Below are 19,914 nucleotides of genomic sequence, written 5' to 3'. Positions count from 1 at the left end.
GAGAACCTGCTTGACAGCTCGTAAAGTGTCCTTCCTGTAGGTGGGAAGCCAGGGACTTGAACCCAAATTCTTGTGCAGATCCTTGCACTTAGTACTGTGTGCACTCAACTGAGCATGTCACCACTTGGCTCCCTATATTTTTTTAGTGTAGGTGGAGCTTATTTAGTCTCATTTTGACACACTATTACATTTTATGAATAAGCCTCAATGTGTTTATTCATCCATAGTTTTACACATTTACAGTATTTACTCACCTTGGGTTTATTTATGAAGAACTATTTATCAACCTTCTTCTTGTGAGAAATAAGAATATTTTTATGGAGACATCTCTTTCTGTTTTAAAATATCCTATAATTGTGAAGAATTTACAATATACCTTTCTTGGAGTAAGGACATTATTTTCAACTAGTAGACTAAGAACCTGAGAATTAAATGTATTAAATAATCTGTATGAACATATGAGAAGTGTAGTTAAAAAGGTAGAAAGTCATTATATATCCCAGAGATCCCTAAGGATTTCAGATACCAAGGGTTTTGAGTCTTTTATAAGGATTCTGAATGATTGAAAAGTGTGTCTGTTTAGCTTACTGATGGGCAGAATCTAAGATGGTTCCCAGGATTTCAAATCCCTGTATAAAGTCTTTCCCTTGAACGCTGCTAGTCCCTGTGACCATGGCAGATGGGATTCCTATAATTATACTGTTTTATATGTGAAAATTTGCAGGCTCATCCCTGGATCCGCCTGTCTTCCCAGCCGTTGGGAGAAGGAGGTCAAGAGTCCCCCACGGGTCCCGGAATAGCTCAGCATGTTGAGGGCGACGTGTGCAGGGAGACAAATACTCAGTGAGCCCTGGGAAAAGCCTCTGAGGGCAATTTGTTTATTTGAGAGAGAAAGCAAGTACATATACCCATTGCCCAGGTAGAAGGTCAAGGTAATCATTAACCCAAGCACAGAGCAACACAATACATAGCCAAATGTTGACCTATAAACTATTTGATCACAAATAAAGAATTACCATACAAGGTTTGATCACAAGCTTCACAATGCATATTTCCCCAGGTATAATTTACAGGAACCTCAGGGTAAATTACAGGCACTTCAGAGGAAAGGGGAGGAGGAGGAGGAGCAGTTGAGTAAAAACTCTATTCTCTAAAAAATATTGACACAGCATTTTAATGATGGTAGTATAGATCCTAATGACTAGTTGATGTCAAATTGATCAAAAAGCAAGGAGTGTCTTTCTTGTTATCTTGTTTGTTTTAGATAGTCGCTGAGGCTTCAACTCTTCCCCAGGTAGCTTATTTTCAGATAGAAAGACAGAAACAGAAATAGAGGCATACAGAAAAATATTATAAAATCAAAGCTTCCCTCAGTGCTGTGTGGGCCAAGCTTAAATCTAGTCCATGCTCATGGCAAAGCAATTGCACTAGCCTTATGAACTAGTAGGTTGGCTGAAAACTCCTTTTATAAAATTTAATTTAATTTTATGTCAGAAAACTACTCAACTCTAGTTTATGGTGCTGCCTAAGAATGAATTTTGAAGCTTAGAGTCTCAGGCATGAAGGGTTTGCATAACCATTATGGTAACTCCCCAGTCATAGGAGTCTCTTAGACAGTCTTAATCCTATAAAGGATCTAGAAGTCAGAGAGACACTTCTGCTATGAGAAATTTTTTTTTAATACTAAGTCCTTTTTAAATATTTATTTATTCCCTTTTGTTGTCCTTGTTTTATTGTTGTTATTGATGTCGTCGTTGTTGGATAGAACAGAGAGAAACGGAGAGAGGAGGGGAATACAGAGAGGGGGAGAGAAAGATAGACACCTGCAGACCTGTTTCACCACTTGTGAAATGACTCCCCTACAGGTGGGGACCCGGGGGCTAGAACCGGGATCCTTACCCAGGTCCTTGAGCTTTGTACCACGTGTGCTTAACTTTTATTTTATGACACAGAAATTGAGAGGAGAAGGGGATAGAGAGGGAGAGACAGATGGAGATACCTACAGACCTGTTTCACAACTTGTGAAGATTTTCCCCTGCAGATGTGGAATAGGAGTTTGAATCTAGGTTCCTGCACATGGTAATATGTGCACATAACCAGGTGCACCACCACCTAACCCCCCCCTTTTTACTATATAACAATGGTTATTTCATTGGACTTCTTTTAATATAAGAGAGAGGAAGCTCGGAACATCAGTGAACTCTGGGAATTGGTGGTGCTAGGGATTGAATCTGGGACTTCTGGGCCTCAAGCATGTAAGTATTTTCAATGCAGACCTATTTTATTGGGAAAGTCTCATTAAAAAATAAACAGCCTCAAGAAGTTGAAAGTCTCAAAATTAGATCACACTAAATTGGGTCAGTACTCTGAACAAATTTGAATGTGAGTCTTTAGGTTCAAATGCAAATGTTGTGTAGTTAACACCTTGACTGCTACCTTCTGAGAATCTGAATAGCTGATTCTGTTAAATATATCTTGGCCCCTAGCAAGTGATATCCTGCCATGATAAGTAACAAACTAAGAAAGTAATGGTGTCAAAATACACTACACAGCAGTGCAAAATAAATATTGAGTTTGGTAGAAGAAATGATATTAAGTTGCAACTAATACCTCTAATTTGGAAGATACCTTAGAACTATGTCTGATATAATGTGTGAAAGCATGATGCAGAAAAGTCAAATTAATTTGATATCGAGTATTGCTGAAATCCTGATACTAAGTGTGGTAAAAACTCAGAAAGTAAAAGCCATGTTCTCCAGAAATTAAATGGTGTGAGATCATGTTTTCTGATATAAAAACACACCTAGAGATATTACAAAAATGTCTTATGGGGCTATTTGATCTCTCTTCTCTCTTTCTTTGATATTCACAATAAAATATATAACTGGAAACACAAATAATAATTAAAAATAGTTAAAGAAATGTATGGGATGATTTTGAAATTCCCAACCTTTCAGGAAGGAAGACATGCTAAAATGGTTACAGAAAACCTGGCATATAGAGAAGGTGTGTGTGATGTTCATTCTCTTGCTAAAAAGTCACAAAGAGTAAGGAATCAGTAATACAAGAAATCCTCTGAAGAGAGTAAAAATGTGTCTCAGAAGACCTTTTAGATAAACCAGTGGGACATTTTCTCTTAGCCATCATAGTAATGTTATGGAAAAATGTATTTCCTTTCCAGTGTAGGAGCTCAAATGTAACCAAAGAAAGAGAAATGGACTGAGTGGAGGGTAGAGTTACATTTATTTCTTGTTAATGGGTTTCAGGTCTATTCCTCCCAGGCCTTAACAACTTTCTACCTCAGCATCCAGCCTTTTATTTTATTTCAAGCTGGGCATGGCACAAGCTGATTGGTTACAGAGTCCCCCAAGGTGCTGACTATATCAAAAGGTGAGAGCAGGTTGACTACAATCAGATTCAATCAAGGTTTCCACTCAGGATACTGGAATGTGAAAATGAGAGTCCACCACTGGCAGTAGTTTTCTCTCCTTCATTCTTTTGCCTGTGGAGTTTTCATTTTAGTAGGGGCCAAAGATAAAGTAAAGTTTATCTTTAAAAAAGAATATGACTAGCACTTTATCTAATGAATTTAAATCCCTCACAGAGATTTTGAGAAAATTATTTCAACAGAACTATTAACAGCTTAGACTAAAAAGAACAGAGTATATACTGAAATAAGACTGCCAGTCTTATTACTTTGGCAGCAACGAGTAGTATAAAACTGACCATCTACAAACAGTAGCATGTTTCAGGACAAAATGGACAATGGCTCTAATAGTGGAATCAAGATCTCATAGGTGGAGACTTGATTCTTGAAGGATTATTCAAAGATCCTTGGACCTGTTGGAGACTCTAACATTTGTCTTGCTGAATTTCACATTTCCAATGGAGTTTCCAACTATTGTCCTCCGACAATTAATTCATAGCGGGAATGTTACAAATTTATCAAAAAATGGAGAGTAGCTTAGAATCTGTATTCATGTGATTTAGATAATGAAACTTTGAGCTGATGCTTAATAGTGCAAAACTTTTTCATAGTGACATATATTCTGAAGGAGGCTAAACTAAAGATATTGAGGCCAGAGTTTGGACTGTGAGATTACTATGCACATTAACCCCATGAATTAATGATACACTCTTTAAAATTATTTGCACCATCATTATCCTATTCTAAAACTGAATTATTTAGTTATACTGTTTGAGTTTGACCACAGGAATATTCCTTTATATTTGGCTTATATCACACAAACAGTTCCAAATTAAACTCCAGCTCAAAATAGAGTGATGGCTATATGAAGGTTTATAGTTAAAATAGAAAAGTGAATGATAACGAGGAGGAAACTAGCAAACTGCATGTAAAATCTCATCAATGCTTGAAAGTTTAACAACCAAAAAAAAAAAAAAAAAAGCTAACTTTTCCTTTACCATTTGATTTGTATCTGTAGCCTGCAGTTGGGTCAGTTGTGAAGGAAAAAAATATGCAGTACATGTACACAGTCTTTGATTGATGGTCTGTGTAACAGGAGAGCCAGAGAGGCTATTGCAAAGCACTGTCCTGTACTTTGGAGCTTTCAAAAAGCAAAACAAGATAATATGAATTATTGCAGAGTTTCCTAGAGCAAAATGCACCAGAGTACAACATAAGTAAACCGTGGTTCAATGCCTTTCACTCTACAGAAAGAGATTTAGACTGTGATGTATAGGAAATAAAATGCCTTAGATATACTTATCTACAAAGTCACCCATAAGGTACCAAGAGAAGAAGTCAAGTGAGGGATCAATGATGATGAGCAATTCCAAGACTATATGATAGATTCTTAGATACTACAGTATACCTACATTGCAAAGGTGTTTCCAGTTCTTCTGGAAAGACATTGAAATGCTCATGCCTGTGAAATTGTCTATGTCTTTTCTAAGTAACTTTGTTTTTCATTGACTTATTTATTTTCTGTCATCTCCAGTGCTCCATGACTCCAGGTCCATTTGTTTTCAGAAAGAAAGAGAGTCAGAGGAAGAGAGACAGAAGAGAAGAAGACAGAAGACTCCAAAGCATCAAAGCTTCATTTGGTGTGGTAGGATCCAATCTTGAACTTGAGAAGCATTAAAAAACAGTATCATTGTCCTGGTGAGTTATCTTACCTGCATACCATATTTTTTTTGTCATATTAGAATTTCTCTTTCCAATTTCCTTTGATTCTTTACTAAATAGGATTGTACATGTATTATCTGTAGTCTGCCCTCCTGTCTTTATCATTCACATGCATATACACACACTACATGATATTTTAATTAAAATGTTCAACATTAAATATGTTCTAAAGGAACATTTTCAATAAAATATTGTAAAAATTGTCAAGTTAAGTAACAAGACATAATTCCAAATATAAAAATCTCATATAGGTTTATAAATTACATAAAATCATCACTATGCAGAAATGAACAAGTTTAAACTCATTATTTAGTAACTGTTTTGTTTTAGGTCCATGAGAAATTATGACAAAACTCAATAGTAGTGCCTTTAGCTCAGTGACTTAGTATTTTTCCTTGAATACTTCAAAACCACCACAAATTTCATATGGAAAACTAGAAATAAACCAGTCCTCTCATGTAAACACATCCTCCCACACACCCATCCCAACAAAATAGATCAACCTACTTCAAGTAAATCAGGAACTCAGCACAATCCTTTATGCCTTCTATATTTAACATGAGAACACAATTACTATTTCTTTCAACTTGAAAGAAATATTTTTTTTTATTTATTTCAATTTGAAATATATACACATTTTTTCATAACCATCTCCCTAGACAAATGATTATGGTTTCTTGCCTAATTTCTGCAATATATGTTTAACTATCTCTCCAAATTATCTTTCTGGAAGAATGATTTGATAAACTGTAAAGGTGGTCATATTTGTTATCTATGATTAGCCTTTTAAAAGAATCTAAATTTGCCTCACAAGTGATGAAGCAGATCTGCAGGTGTCTATCCTTCTCTCCCCCTCTCTGTCTTCCTCTCCTCTCTCCATTTCTCTCTGTCCTATCCAACAAGGAGGACATCAATAACAACGACAATGATAGCTATAACAATAAAACAAGGACAAAAAATGGAATATATAAAAATTTTAAAAAGACTTAGTATTAAAGAAAAAGAAATTTCTCATAACAGAAGTGTCTCAAGGGCAACAAAATGGGGAAAAAAAGTAATGGCCTCCGGGAGCAGTGGATTTGTAGTGCAAACACTGAGTCTCAGTGATAACGCTGGAGGCAAAAAAAGAAAATATAAAAAGGATAGCTCCCTAATATGGGAAAGGGGTATAAATATTGTTGACTGTAAACCCCATCAATTTTATTTGGTATGGGGCCCATATTTAGCTTAGGAGCCTATGTAACCTCTGCATCCCTGTAGATCTGAGCTCACATTCTGTGGTCATGAGTAGGAACATTCCCAGCTGCCCCAATATCGACCCATCTTCCTCAGGTGTAGCATAGAGTATGTTATCCATCCTTTCTTCAGAGGATGGAACATTCTGTACCATTGTTGATCCAAGTTGAGGGCAAGGTACTATGGGGGTCCACAAAGGTGTCTATTTTGTTGTTCCTGATAGAGATGACTGGTAAAAATGGAGAGAGGCTTCACTGAATTCAGAAAGGCTCTCTGAATAGGACCCCAGCTGATTGAGTGGCCTGATATTGACTAAAACGTCATCATTAAAGTATGCCAGTCTCCTGCCCTTATTCAGCTCTTGCAGGTCTTGTTTTTATTTTTACTTATTTTTTAGTATGTATTTATTTCCTTTTTGTTGCCCTTGTTGTTTTTATTGTTGTTATAGTTATTATTGTTGTTGTTGATGTCGTTGTTGGATAGGACAGAGAGAAGTGGAGAGAGGAGGGGAAGACAGAGAGGAGGAAAGAAAACTAGACACCTGCAGACCTGCTTCACTGCTTGTGAAGTGACCTCCCCCCTGCTGGTGGGGAGCCAGGGGCTCAAACCGGTATCCTTATGCACATCCTTGAGCTTGGCACCATGTGTGCTTAACCGCTGAGCTACCGCCCAACTCCCAGTTCTTGCTTTGTTAAGGTTAGCTTTGGAGTGAGTGAGAGAATTGTAATAGGAAGTAGGTGAGGAGGGTACCAAAGTCTAATTAGATATAGTTCATTAGGATCTTTATACTGACTCACTGCAGACTATTGTGTACTTTTGCTTTCAGGTATGTGTTTTGCCCTAATTTATAGATACATGTGAACATATGCTCTATCTCATGGGACCTGGTCTATATCTAGGTTTTAGGACTTTGTTAGGAAATGAACCGCCTAGAATGGAATTAGAGAATACTATGAAAGGAAAGGTCTCACTGGAGTAATGAGGGTGAAGGGTTGACATTCTAGACATAGTCTGAAGTGAAGCATGCTGAGGTGGTACTCGTTGCATTGATCTGGTTGAGATCAGCACATATTAGGGAGCTACTTTCTTCCCTGATCCAGCTTTCTGTTCCTTTTCCAGACATGACATTATCTCCCCAGACAATAACTTGGATCCACCTGCATATCAGATTTCAGGCTCAGGGAAAAAAAAAAAAACTACTATAGCCACAAGCCCTTTGGAATATAACTAAAATATGCCTACTAGCTAGCTACAAAATGGAGGACCACCCCCCAACTCTTCATCTGCACTATTCCAGCCTTTAGGTTCATGATGGTTGAACAATTTGTTTGGCTTTGTATGTTAACTCTCTTTTTTCAGCCAGCAGGTTCCAGATGCCAGCATGATGCCTACCAGACTTCCCTGGACAGGCAACCCTACTAGTGTGTCCTGGAGCTCCGATTCCTGAGAACCCTGGCCCACTAGGGAAGAAAGATAGAGACAGACTAGGAGGATGGATTGGCCTGTCAATGCCCATGTGCATCGGGGAAGCAATTACAGAAGCCAGACCTTCCACCTTCGGTCATCTCATAATGACGTTGGGTCCATGCTCCCAGAGGGTTAAAAAATAGGAAAGCTATCAGGGGAAGGGATGGGATATGGAGATCTGGTGGTGAGAATTGTGTGGAGTTGTTCCACTCTTATCCTATAGTTTTGCCAATGTTTCCTCTTTATAAATAAGAAAAAAAAAGAATCTAAATAACCAGCATTTTTATGTGACTATTGAAATTAACATTATCTGTTTTCCTACTTCTCAATACCCTCCCCTTTTCCCCCCACAAAATGTTATCAGTCAGTGATATTTTTGTGAGAAATATACATATGTATGTAAAAATTAATAGGATTATTTACACAATTTTGATACTATTTAAGAATTTTTGGACTAGTTATAATTTATGTACATACTTAAGGGTGCACATTTTAACAACCACTGGATATGTAGTTAAAATTAAAGATTGGAACTCAATATCCCAACCTAAAATTCTACCATAATGGGATCCATATTGTTCATTTTGCCACCTCTGACCTTAATAAAAGTATCCTAGGGAAGAAGAGCTTGTCCAAAAAATTAAGTGCACATGGCTGACAGAGAAATCATAGAAGATGGTGTATAACTCAGTCGAAGGCAAGTATACCTGCTTCTTCATTCCAATGTTAAGTCAGCAGATGAGCAATACTGTGTGCTACATAATAGCTATTGCTTCCTTTACGTTTTTTATCACACACACACACACACACACACACACACACACACACACACACACACACACACATATTCATGAGAAACACACTTCAACATTCTGGAAAATATTGTTTAACTTAGACAAGCTGACACATTAAAGTCTTCTTATCACAGATGATGTTACAATAATTCTTCACTCCAATTATCCTCCTTTTGCCTCAGAAATAATTATCTCACTGAAGCAATCTCTTTCACAACTACCCTAAGCCACATCCTCACTTCACTGTATTCCCTTTCAGTCCATAATACTTTTAGATCAGTTTCATCATTGGCAATTATTCAGGCAAATAACATTTTTCATAATTTTCAGTCAGTAAGTCTTAAGCCAACATTGAGAAGCACTTTAGAAGATAAATAGTTTGAGTACAAAGGGTTTAAATGGTGATTAATCCCATTAAGTGGATATAATTTATGGCCAGTGTATACACAGAACCTTCAAATTTCCAAATTTTGTTATTATTCAAAGAGATATGATTTTCAAATTTTAGTTATATAGAAAACATAATCACTCTGTGTTTTAAATTCTAACTGTAATACTTTATTTCAGATGTGTCACCTTAAAATATACATTAGTTGACTTTAACATTTTCTATTAGAACCTTATTGATAAAATCTACTTCATAGAATATATAAAACAAATACAAGTTTTGCTTTGATAAAAACCAGATTTTCAAAATAGTTTTGATATAAGCCTTTCATTGTGAAAAAAAAATAACACCTTCAGAATTATCTTAGCATCTATTTCCCTATCACGTTGGTGAGTTATTTCTATTCATGCAACCTTTAACTAACACCAGGTTACTTAATTATCAGTCTACCCTACTTGATCTTGTACTTCTTATCCCAGTGAAAGACTAGAAGAACTTCATAAAGAGTTGTCCCACTAAGTTTTCTACTATATTCTCACCTTGTGTGTGGATTCAATTCTTTTATAAGATTGTAAGATTGCAGAATATAGTACCACACTGCAAATCTAAACAAGCCTGAGTCTGTTCTTGGTTTCAAAATAGCATATAGGATGTGAGGGAGATCTGACTGTGACATCTGTCACCCCATTGATCACCAGGGTTGATTCAGCTGATCTGGCTGGCTAAGAGGGTGTCCCCTTCCTCCCTCACCGCTCCATGTGCGTCCCTCCCAAAGCTGTGTGCTCAGTCCAAGAGGACGGCCTTCCCCAATAGAGATGGACCGGTCTTCGGTTGAGGGTATATGAGTAGCTGCGCTCCCCTGCTAGAATCTCCAAACAAGCTCTCAAAATAGCATATAAAATAAAATCCAGGAATATGTGCCCCAATCACATTATAAACGGTAAAAACATATGCATATGTTCATATATATATATATATATATATATATATATATATATATGTATATATATGTGTATATATATACACACACACACACACACACATATATATATATATGGTGATAAACAGAGGTGAAAGGAAAAGGCACAGAAAGACAGAGAAAAGGTTGTCCCTTTGCTGGTGACACCCCCTTCCCTACAACTGTTCTTTCATGTGATGCTCTTGGCACTGGGTCTGCTCACATGAAGAAATATGCTGTCTGCAGGATTAGTGATATCCTGGCCCCACAACTTTATCCGTTTTAATGATTCTTCTGAATTACTTCATATCATAATTACCTTGTCTAGTTTAAGTAGAATGGCTGGATCTGTGCCTCACTTAAACTACCAAAAGATTACTCCAGGCACTATGGGTGAAAATAATTTATTTAATGGTAGAAATTGGTGTCTGGACCAGACACAGGATAAACAAAAATGTACTCAGAGAGAGTACTAAGTCTTTTAAAACTTTATTTATTTATTATTGGATAGAGACAGAGAGAAAATGAGAGGAGAGCAGGAGATAAGAAGAGAGACAGAGAGATACCTGTAGCCCCATTTCACCAATCATGAAACTTTCCCTCTGAAGTTGGGGATCAGGGACTTGAACATAGGTCCTTGCAGCATTGTAATGGGTGCCCTTAGCCAGGTGCATGACTGCCTGAACCCAAGAGTTTTAAGTCTTTACTAATTGCTTGGAGGTGTCCTTTCACAGACCTACATCGTCATACAAGTGAGAGCAGGCCATCAAATGGGCACTCCCTTCAGGTTTAGGATCCTCTTATAAACAAGGTTTACAAAATATTGCAGATTTTAGGTAGGTTTAAGTAGAAAGCAGAACAAATAGGGGGATAAGTAAAACACAGAATGTCCTGGGTCTGAAGATAGCATGTTTTAACTCAGCATACGAATTACTTCTGCTTCTCAGTAGCCACAGACAGCCCTCATCAATTTCAAAGATTAAGGCATGAAATGTCCTAGACTTTGGATACTCTCAAACATAGCTAATCCAGCTATGTTTGAGGAATATTCAAATAACTGGAAACAGTCTTCAGACACTGACTTAGATGTTAAGCCTCAACTCAAGGACACCTGATATAAATGTTCCCCAACAGAAATTTAAGGAGATAGAATTTGTAGACCCTAGTCAGTAATCTCAGTGGTTACCTATACCAAAATATTTCCAATTTCCTAAAATATCTAAAATGGACACAATTAGGAGATAGTAAATTTCTTCTCAAGGAAATTATACTGTCTCTTCCATAATCACGCATATAGAATTCCAAGCCTAACTTTGCGTTCTTTCCCTTGCTGTATTTTAATGTTCTTATTGAAAATAAAAATAAACAATTAAAAATAAAAATAGAAAGGAAGTACTTGCTGAAAAGTAGTCACATGAATGGGGAAGAAACAATGAGTACAGGACACATTCCTCATTTGAGAAATTGAAGGACTCACTGAAAAAGTAGAAATGTGAAATGGGAGTAAATTATACATACTCAGTGATTTTACATTTTAAATTCCCAGAAACCTACAAACAAATATTAACACCTATTGAAGCTGAAAGATAAGAGTAGATGTCATCAGGGATATTTTTCTCACTCTCTTTTTTATTTCCATTTGGTCTGTAATTCCAGTAAATGGTACTGTCAGTAAAATATTTCCCACAGTGTATTCCTATGAAATGATTGCACATGGCATACAAAAGCTTGGTATTCAGACTGTTATTTTGCTTTCTTTAGCAACACAAAGGCACCTATTCTCAACACAATTAGGATGGGCCATATTGAAGATAATCAAAGCAAATAATGAAAAATGGTTTGCTTGATTTGGAAAATAAGGCATACTGCTTACTCAGGCATTGGCAGAGCTCTGCTAGTGATGTTGTGTAGAATTAACATATTTAATGAAAATTGATTTGTTTATGTACAGAAGTAATGGATATGCCTGCACAATTTCTGGGAGCAAACACTTAGTTATTAATTATTATTTTATAATTTACCCAAAACAATTCAAGCCAAAAGTAGCATCTGTTTGGCACATAGGTTCAACTTAGGTTTAATTTTCCAGTTCAAGAAAAATCACTATACAGAGTCAAATATACATTCAAGGTCACAAAAACAGTAATTTGCCTTGATTAGAGATCTATAATCTACTGAAGCCCAAGTTGTCAATTACAAGAGTTTACCAGCAATGCAAATTCCTAGCCTTATAAGAATACAAAGCCCTACTAATGTGTCCCTGAGCTCCCTCTAGGGAAAGAGAGAGAGACAGGCTGGGAGTATGGATCAACCTGTCAATGCCCATGTTCATCTGGGAAGCAATTATAGAAGCCAGACCTCCCATGTTCTGCATCCCATAATGATCCTGGGGCCATACTCCCAGAGGGATACAGAATAGGAAAGCTATCAGGGGAGAGGCTGGAATTTGGAGCTCTGGTGATGGGAATTGTACCCCTCTTATCCTATGGTCTTGTCAGTGTTTCTATTTTATAAATAAATAAATACAAAGGTTGTACTATAAATGGGAATAAGCTCCATGAAAGTGAATATACCTCTTCAAAATTTCTCTATTCTGAATTCTTTCTATCATAATGCTTCCTTAAGATATTTAACCACTCTCTTTTCTCATTTAGAAAAAAAAAAAAGAGTCAGGAATTCTGGAGGTGTGGCTATGGAGTACCAGAAAAACAGGTTTTGCCCTCCTAAGTCAACTAGGAAAAGCAATGAACATCACCTAAAAACTCAGAAAAATATGGCCAGAATTTCTTCAGAAACTCACCAAGCAACAGGCAGAGTACCTACATGTGTTGTTCATGTACAGAGAGAGAGGTTCCTGGGACTAAGAGGCCTAATTCAGGGATGGCTGGCACCAAACTGGGAGAGTGACACCTGGGGCATACCATTTTCAGGTCTGAGTCAAAGAAACAACTGTTGAAAGCAAAGAAGGAAGGAAGGAAGGAAGGAAGGAAGGAAGGAAGGAAGGAAGGAAGGAAGGAAGGAAGGGAGGGAGGGAGGAAGGAAGGACTCACCTAAGTCATACATAAGTGTTGACATGTATGGCTTGTGGATGGAAGGGGGATAGGAAAAATCCCCAGGACTAAAAAACAGGTACTCAGGACAGCAGGCACCAAACTGAAAGACTGGCAGCCTAGTCTTAACACTGAGTCCCAGTTGAAGCAACAAGAGCTTTCAAAAAGGAAAAAAAAAATTACCTAACATCTCAGGAATTTACAACTATGACTTCCTGAGTTTCTAATGCTGTTGCCTCCCAGAGGCTGGAAGAGCAGCAGTGAGACACTATAATGACATCTGGTACACTGACCTGGGCTGGTGATTCAAGTTAAAACCTCCAATTCTGCATCAAGATATGTAAATAGAGAAATTGAACTCCTGCTGGCACAACAACAAAAGAACACTAAATACAGAAACAGAAATACACAGAAAGCCCAAATGAACAGACAGGCACAAATACAGAAAAAAAATGACAAAATAAATCAATGAGATTCATCATGTCAATGAAAACTAAGATAAAAATCACATGGTCTTATCAACTGACACTGCAAAGGCATTTGACAAGATCATACAACAATTTATGATAAAAATCCTCCAGAAACTGGCAATAGGAGGATCCTTCCTCAACATAATAAAGACCATTTATATGACAAAACCACAGTGACATCATTCTCAATGGCGATAAATTTGGGAACCAGACAAAGATGTCAGCTATCTCCATTGTTATTCAGTATGGTTCTTGAGGTCCTCATCACCACAATCAGATAAGAAAGAGATATCACAGGCATATAGATTGAAAAAGAATGAATCAGACTATCACTCTTGGCTAATGACATGCTATTGTGCATGAAGAATCTCAGACACCACCTAAAACACAACTGAACATAGTTATATTAAGCAGAGTAGCAGGGTACAAAATCAATACACACAAATCTGTGGCATTTCTGTATACAAACAAGGATCAGAGGAAAGGGAACTATAAAAGACTCAATCCTGTTTACATCTAAGCCTTAAAAATAAGATACCTTGGGGTGAGTCTCACAAAGAAGGTGAAGAACCTTTATACCTTTACAATGAAAACTAAAACTTCTGTATTGCTAAAAGAAATACAGAAGGACACACAGAAGTGGAAGAACATTCCTTGTTCCTGGATTGGAAGAATGCACATTAAAATGGTGATTCTACCAAAAGCTATCTACTATTTCAATGTAATACCGATCAAAATTCCAGTGGTATTTTTTTAAGCAAATTGAGCAACTACAGACTACAAGAGTGATCTCATTTGAAGTCATCAAAAATTATCTTGCAAAATTATTCACTGGTGGTTAGAAATTCAGCATCAGGATTCTAGAGAAACACAATCAGAGTGCAGTCAGTCTTGAGTTCAGTGTAGCACAGTCATTTATAGGGGTAAGTGTGGGAAGCAAGCTAGGCTATAGAATCCAAACGTGGTAGTTAGGGCAGTCCTTTATTGTGGTCAGGAAGACCCCTTATGTAAACAACAATTAACAATCAACGATTAACAATCAACGATTAATCAATAATTTTAGAACACTAAGATCTATTTCTTGTTGGCAAGTAAAGCAGTTGCACAAGTTCAGGCTCAGGTCAAGATGGAGTCAGTTATGCTAAGGAAGTGGGGACCCTGTCACAAGATGTGTGAAGAATACTCAGAACCTAAAGGTTAATGGAAGTTGTATCTTTTGTTGGGAAGGTAGTATCTATTTACAAAATGAAATATCTAGTAGTGAAATGTTTACTTTTTTTTTAGTGCTGCAAATATGATCACAACAATGCTTTGTGATATAACACTCCTAAAATTCACTTTCTTCTCATTAAATACCTAATGGGAGCACACTGTGCCTTCAAAAACCTCATCTAGAGTTCATAAAGTTCATGTTCACTCGATGAAAAAAAATAGCTATCCAAAGATAAATTGTTGAAAAGTTCATTTATACCCTGCTCCTTTTTTTTTTTTTTTTTTTTATAGAAAATGATTATTTGACAAAGTGCTGTGGCTGTGAAAAAAAAAAATGCCGGGGTATATTCACAAATGCAAACTAGCTTGATTACATGCCATTTAAATTGGGAGCCCCCAAACAGCTGATGTTAGTGGAAACTTGTTATACCCCACTACTGTAAAGGAACTGTCAGTTATTAAGATTTCCAAGAAAAGGGCTTCTGGAGAGGAGAACAGAGCTAAAAATAGACACCTGTGTGACATTATATATGTGGAGTACTGAAGACCTTTTGTGGGGGGACAGGTATGGCACATCTTGTTAAGCACACAACACTAAAGTGCACAAGGACTCAAGTTTAAGCCTCTGCTCCCCACCTACAGGGGAAAAGCTTCAGGAGTGGTGAAGCAGGGCTTCAGGAGTTTCTTTGGTCTCTCTATCTTTCCCCTCTACTCTCAATTTCTCTCTGTCTCTATCCAATAGTAAATAAAAATACAAAAAAAAATTATTTGAGAAATTCACTAGGAATACATATTTCTTTCTAAAGTTAATGCATTATGAAATATATAAATATGGGTGAAGGTATGACCTGCTTTTATTATTATTTTTTAAAATGTTTATCATTATTAAAGTCTGTAATAACGTGTCTGTTTGGCAGAGGGTAGATAGCATAATAGTTATGCAAACAGACTCTCATGCCTGTGACCTCAAAATCCTAGGTTCAATCCCCCACACCACCATAATCCAGAGCTGAGCAATACTCTGGTAATAAATAATTAGAAAAACAACAACATATGTGTGAAGCTGAAAAGCAAGATCAGCTGGGAAAACTCTAAGCAGAACTTGGACTGGAGTTGGTGTATTGCACCAAAGGAAAAGACTCTGGGGTTGGTGGGGAGGGTTTAGGTCCTGGAACATGATGGCAGAGGAAGATCTAGTGGGGGGTTAATTGTTATGTGGAAATGGTATGAATGTAGGGGCCCAGGCAGTAGCACAACAGGTTAAGTGCACATGGTGCGAAGCTCAAGGACTAGTGTAAAGATTCTAGTTCCAGTCCCCAGCTCCACACCTGTAGGGGGGTGGAGCCTCACAAGCAGTGAAGCAACTCTGCAAGTGTCTTTCTCTCCCCCTCTCTGTCTTCCCCTCCTCTCTCTATTTCTCTCTGTCCCATATAACAACAACAAGAACAACAAACAAGGGCCATAAAAAAGTAAAAATAGCCTCCAGTGGACTCATAGTACAGGAACAGAGCCCCAGTGATAACCTTGGAGGCAAAAAAAAAAGGAGAAACGTTATGCATGCACAAATTATTGTATTTTACTGTCCACTGTAAACCATTAATCCTCCAGTACAGAAATTTAAAAAAGAGTGACAGAAAGCAAAGTTCAATAGAAAAATTAATAATAATAACATGTGTCTCTCTCTAATCTTCCTTCCATAGAAAGAAGTCTCATATTTCTAGAAGAAGAAATAGTAATTATCTCATTGTCTCCATGATCTCTCTGAGGAAAATTAAAATTTGAGTAATTTTCATATGTTGTGGTTTATCTTCTTCATTATTATAAACAATAGTCTTTCAATAGTCTTATGCTTTTATTAATTTTTTAATTGAGATAATGTTGGATTATGTCTTTATATATATTAGAAGTACAACTTTATATCTATTCAAACTGTGTTTTTATCACACATGACCATTACTAAGATGATAATAACATGACCATTACTAAGATGATAATATCCCTTTCCTGTGGGGAGTCATCCTGGGCTCTCTGCCTCCCAGGTCACTGGCAGCGAAGACCAGGGTGGCGTGGAGGGGTCTGGGGGGCCCTGGTGATAAGGGAAATACACAACCTCCTCTATGAGAAGCTTCAGAGAAATGACTCATTTATTGGGGGATACAAGAAAATAGATACACCTAAAAGGTTTCAGAAAGGTTAAGGTAGGTAATCATTAATCCATACACATTACAGAGTTAAATCTTCACCTATCAAGTATTTGATCACAATTGGAAAGTTACCACATAAGGTCTGGTCATAAGCTCACAATACATACATAGGTAGGCTTTTTTCTCTAGGGGTAAATTACAAGCACCTTAGGGCAGGGGGGAAGGTGGCAGTTGAGCAAAGCCAGGATATTTGTGGTAGGTTTCAGGTTGGCCATGCATTGTAATTCATGACCTTTGTTCAAAAGGAATGAGGAAGCATGTGCAGGAAGGCAGCCAGTCTAAAAAAGCCCATCCATCATAAGTTCAAGAGGTCAAGAATGACCTGTCTACTGCCACTCTGGGTGGGGGCTCGGGGTCAACCCGCTCAGACTCTCATGGAAATAATGGCTTGGACTTGCCAGACAGTGGGCCCCTTCCCCACACTTTCCCACTGTGATGTGGTCCTCTCTAATTCCTCAGCCCATACCCATAAAGTAACCTCAGTTCTTCATAAGAATCTCAGGGGTTTTTGTTTGTCTGTTTGCTTATTTCATCTTATTTCTTTATATTCCATATGTGAGTAAGCTCATCTGACATTATCTCCTTTCAAATTATTTTGCTTAGAATGATCATGTCTTCCTCCATTTAGGTTTTTAGTAGAAGACAGATTTATGTCCTTTTTTCATAGCTGAGTAGAATTTCTTGTGTGTCTATAGTTTGGACTACTTACACATTCATTAAACATTGGGCATTTGAGTCATTTCCATATCTTTCCTATGGGCTTCAGTAACCAGTGATGTGCCTCTATGTTTTTGAATTGTTGTATCTTTTTAATTTGTTTTTTATTTTTATATTACAGTATTACATGTCAACAGGAGTTAGAATCCACCATTCCCACCACCAGAGTTCTGAATCTTCACTCTCCCCACTGCAATCCACCACAGTTCCCTGAAAGTTGGAGACATGGACCAACCATCTTCTCTACAACTAACTGTCCTCATTTATACATAGTTTCCCCTTCTTTTCCTGATTAAATCCTCTCTTCCCCTCTAAGTCACTCATAACATCGTAGCTACCTCCATATGTCCCTCTCCTTTTCCTTCTCTCTCTCTGGGTGCTGATAGATCTGGAGTACAAAGCCCTCTTGTCTATTGATCCAGTAATCAACCAGAGCAATCTATTATGAACAGTTGAAATAACTTTAGTCAAGTTTGCTTTTTCATTTCTTTAATAGACCAGCTTATGTATTTATGTATTTATATTGTGTCTAATAATTTTAATATGTACTTATATATAATGTATAAACATGTGATAAAATATTAATTATGAGAATTATTGAGGATTTGTGTTTTGTTGATTAAAAATGCTGGTCAAAACTTAAAGGACTTAGTAAAAGCAAGGTTTACTAACTTTTTTATTTTTAACATGGCACAGAGAATATGTAAGCAACATATCTGAGTAAATAATAAACCAAACTTGGAAAACATCTCTCTGCACAGATTCAAAATAATTTCTCTAGGGTGGGAAATGTGTCAGATGTTCATAGAATAATACTGCACACAATAACTAGGAATATAGGATTAGTATTGGGAACAACTGAATATTAGAGTATTCTTATAAATATTTATCCACTATAAACTTGATTAAAAACATACTCTGATCACTATGTATATTTAAATAATGATTCCACACTCAAGTTATACCATTATATATGTGCAATTTCATTTCATAACTAAAAATAAAAATTTATGTGTTATATTGTACTGAAGTGACTTCAGCTGCATCTATATTTACCAAGACACTGATTTTACAGCTGTTTTTTATTACTTTTTTGTGATATCTGCCCAATTAAAAGATGAAATTGTCATTTTTGACAGTTGCTTAGATATGATAGATTTACAGAAGAAACCTGATAAACTTGCGTTAATTTAGGTAAAAATTGCAAAATAAAAAGACTTGTTTAAATTCCTTTATTTTTAAATGATTATTTATAAAGCTTCCTTCTTTGTACAGTCTTACTCTTGTCAATGAATTCTGTAAAAATAAGATTTGTTTTCATAACATTAAAATTAAAAGGAAATTTCATTTGCATCCTGTCCTATGAACAGGAAGGGTAACACAATTATTTTTCAATTCTGACTATGCACACTATAACCTAGAGAATTTGTGATTTGCTTAACATGATGCTAAAGTGTATCTCTGCCAAATAATGAATTGGGAGCTGTCATTCTGCTATCACAACCAACTTCAAATCGTCTGATAAAGCACAGTAGGTTTTTATCTTGTTTCTGGGAGAAGTTCATGTCTTGAGATGATGGACACATTCCTTAAATGAATGCATACTTGGTCCTTTCCTTGATCAAGTCAACTGAAGGAGCTAGAACTGGAAAAATGGACTTAGCTTTGGGTAAAAGTTTAAATATATATATATTTAAATCTGCCACAGATTCCAAGCCAGATCCTCAAGTATGGTTAAGTGCATGGTTAAGTGTGGACTCTATTGAATGTGCTAGTTCTTGGTCCTAAATACAGGCATTTTAATAAAGGCTATAATGTTAATATCATGTTTTTTTTTTATATTTCAAATCCAATTTTATAATTCCTGGGTATTATTGAATAACTCTTACTTCTTCTGTACCATAACTCCTAAATTGGGTGTTAATTGAATCTTTTTTATTTATAGCTACTGATTCACTTATTTTGAATACTTTCTTCTCTTTTCTAATACCTTTCTACCATGCACAGAAAAAAAGCATAAACTACTTCCTACTTTTTTTGCTTCATTCTGTAGATTTTTGAAATTTATTCAGTATATTACTTACTCTGACAGTTCTCTCTAGTGATAATTTCATCAAATATGACTGCATCTAAAATATTAGATCAGTCAAAATACATCATTGTCATGTTTAATCCAAAGAAGGATATTGTGAATTGAGATGTAATAAAATTATTTTTCTCCTTCCACTATGAATAAATAGGCATTCAAGATTCAGAAAATGATGTGTAG

Source organism: Erinaceus europaeus, chromosome 5 (genome assembly GCF_950295315.1).
Source record: "Erinaceus europaeus chromosome 5, mEriEur2.1, whole genome shotgun sequence".
NCBI lineage: Eukaryota > Metazoa > Chordata > Mammalia > Eulipotyphla > Erinaceidae > Erinaceus > Erinaceus europaeus.
Note: the sequence above shows the minus strand (reverse complement) of the source record.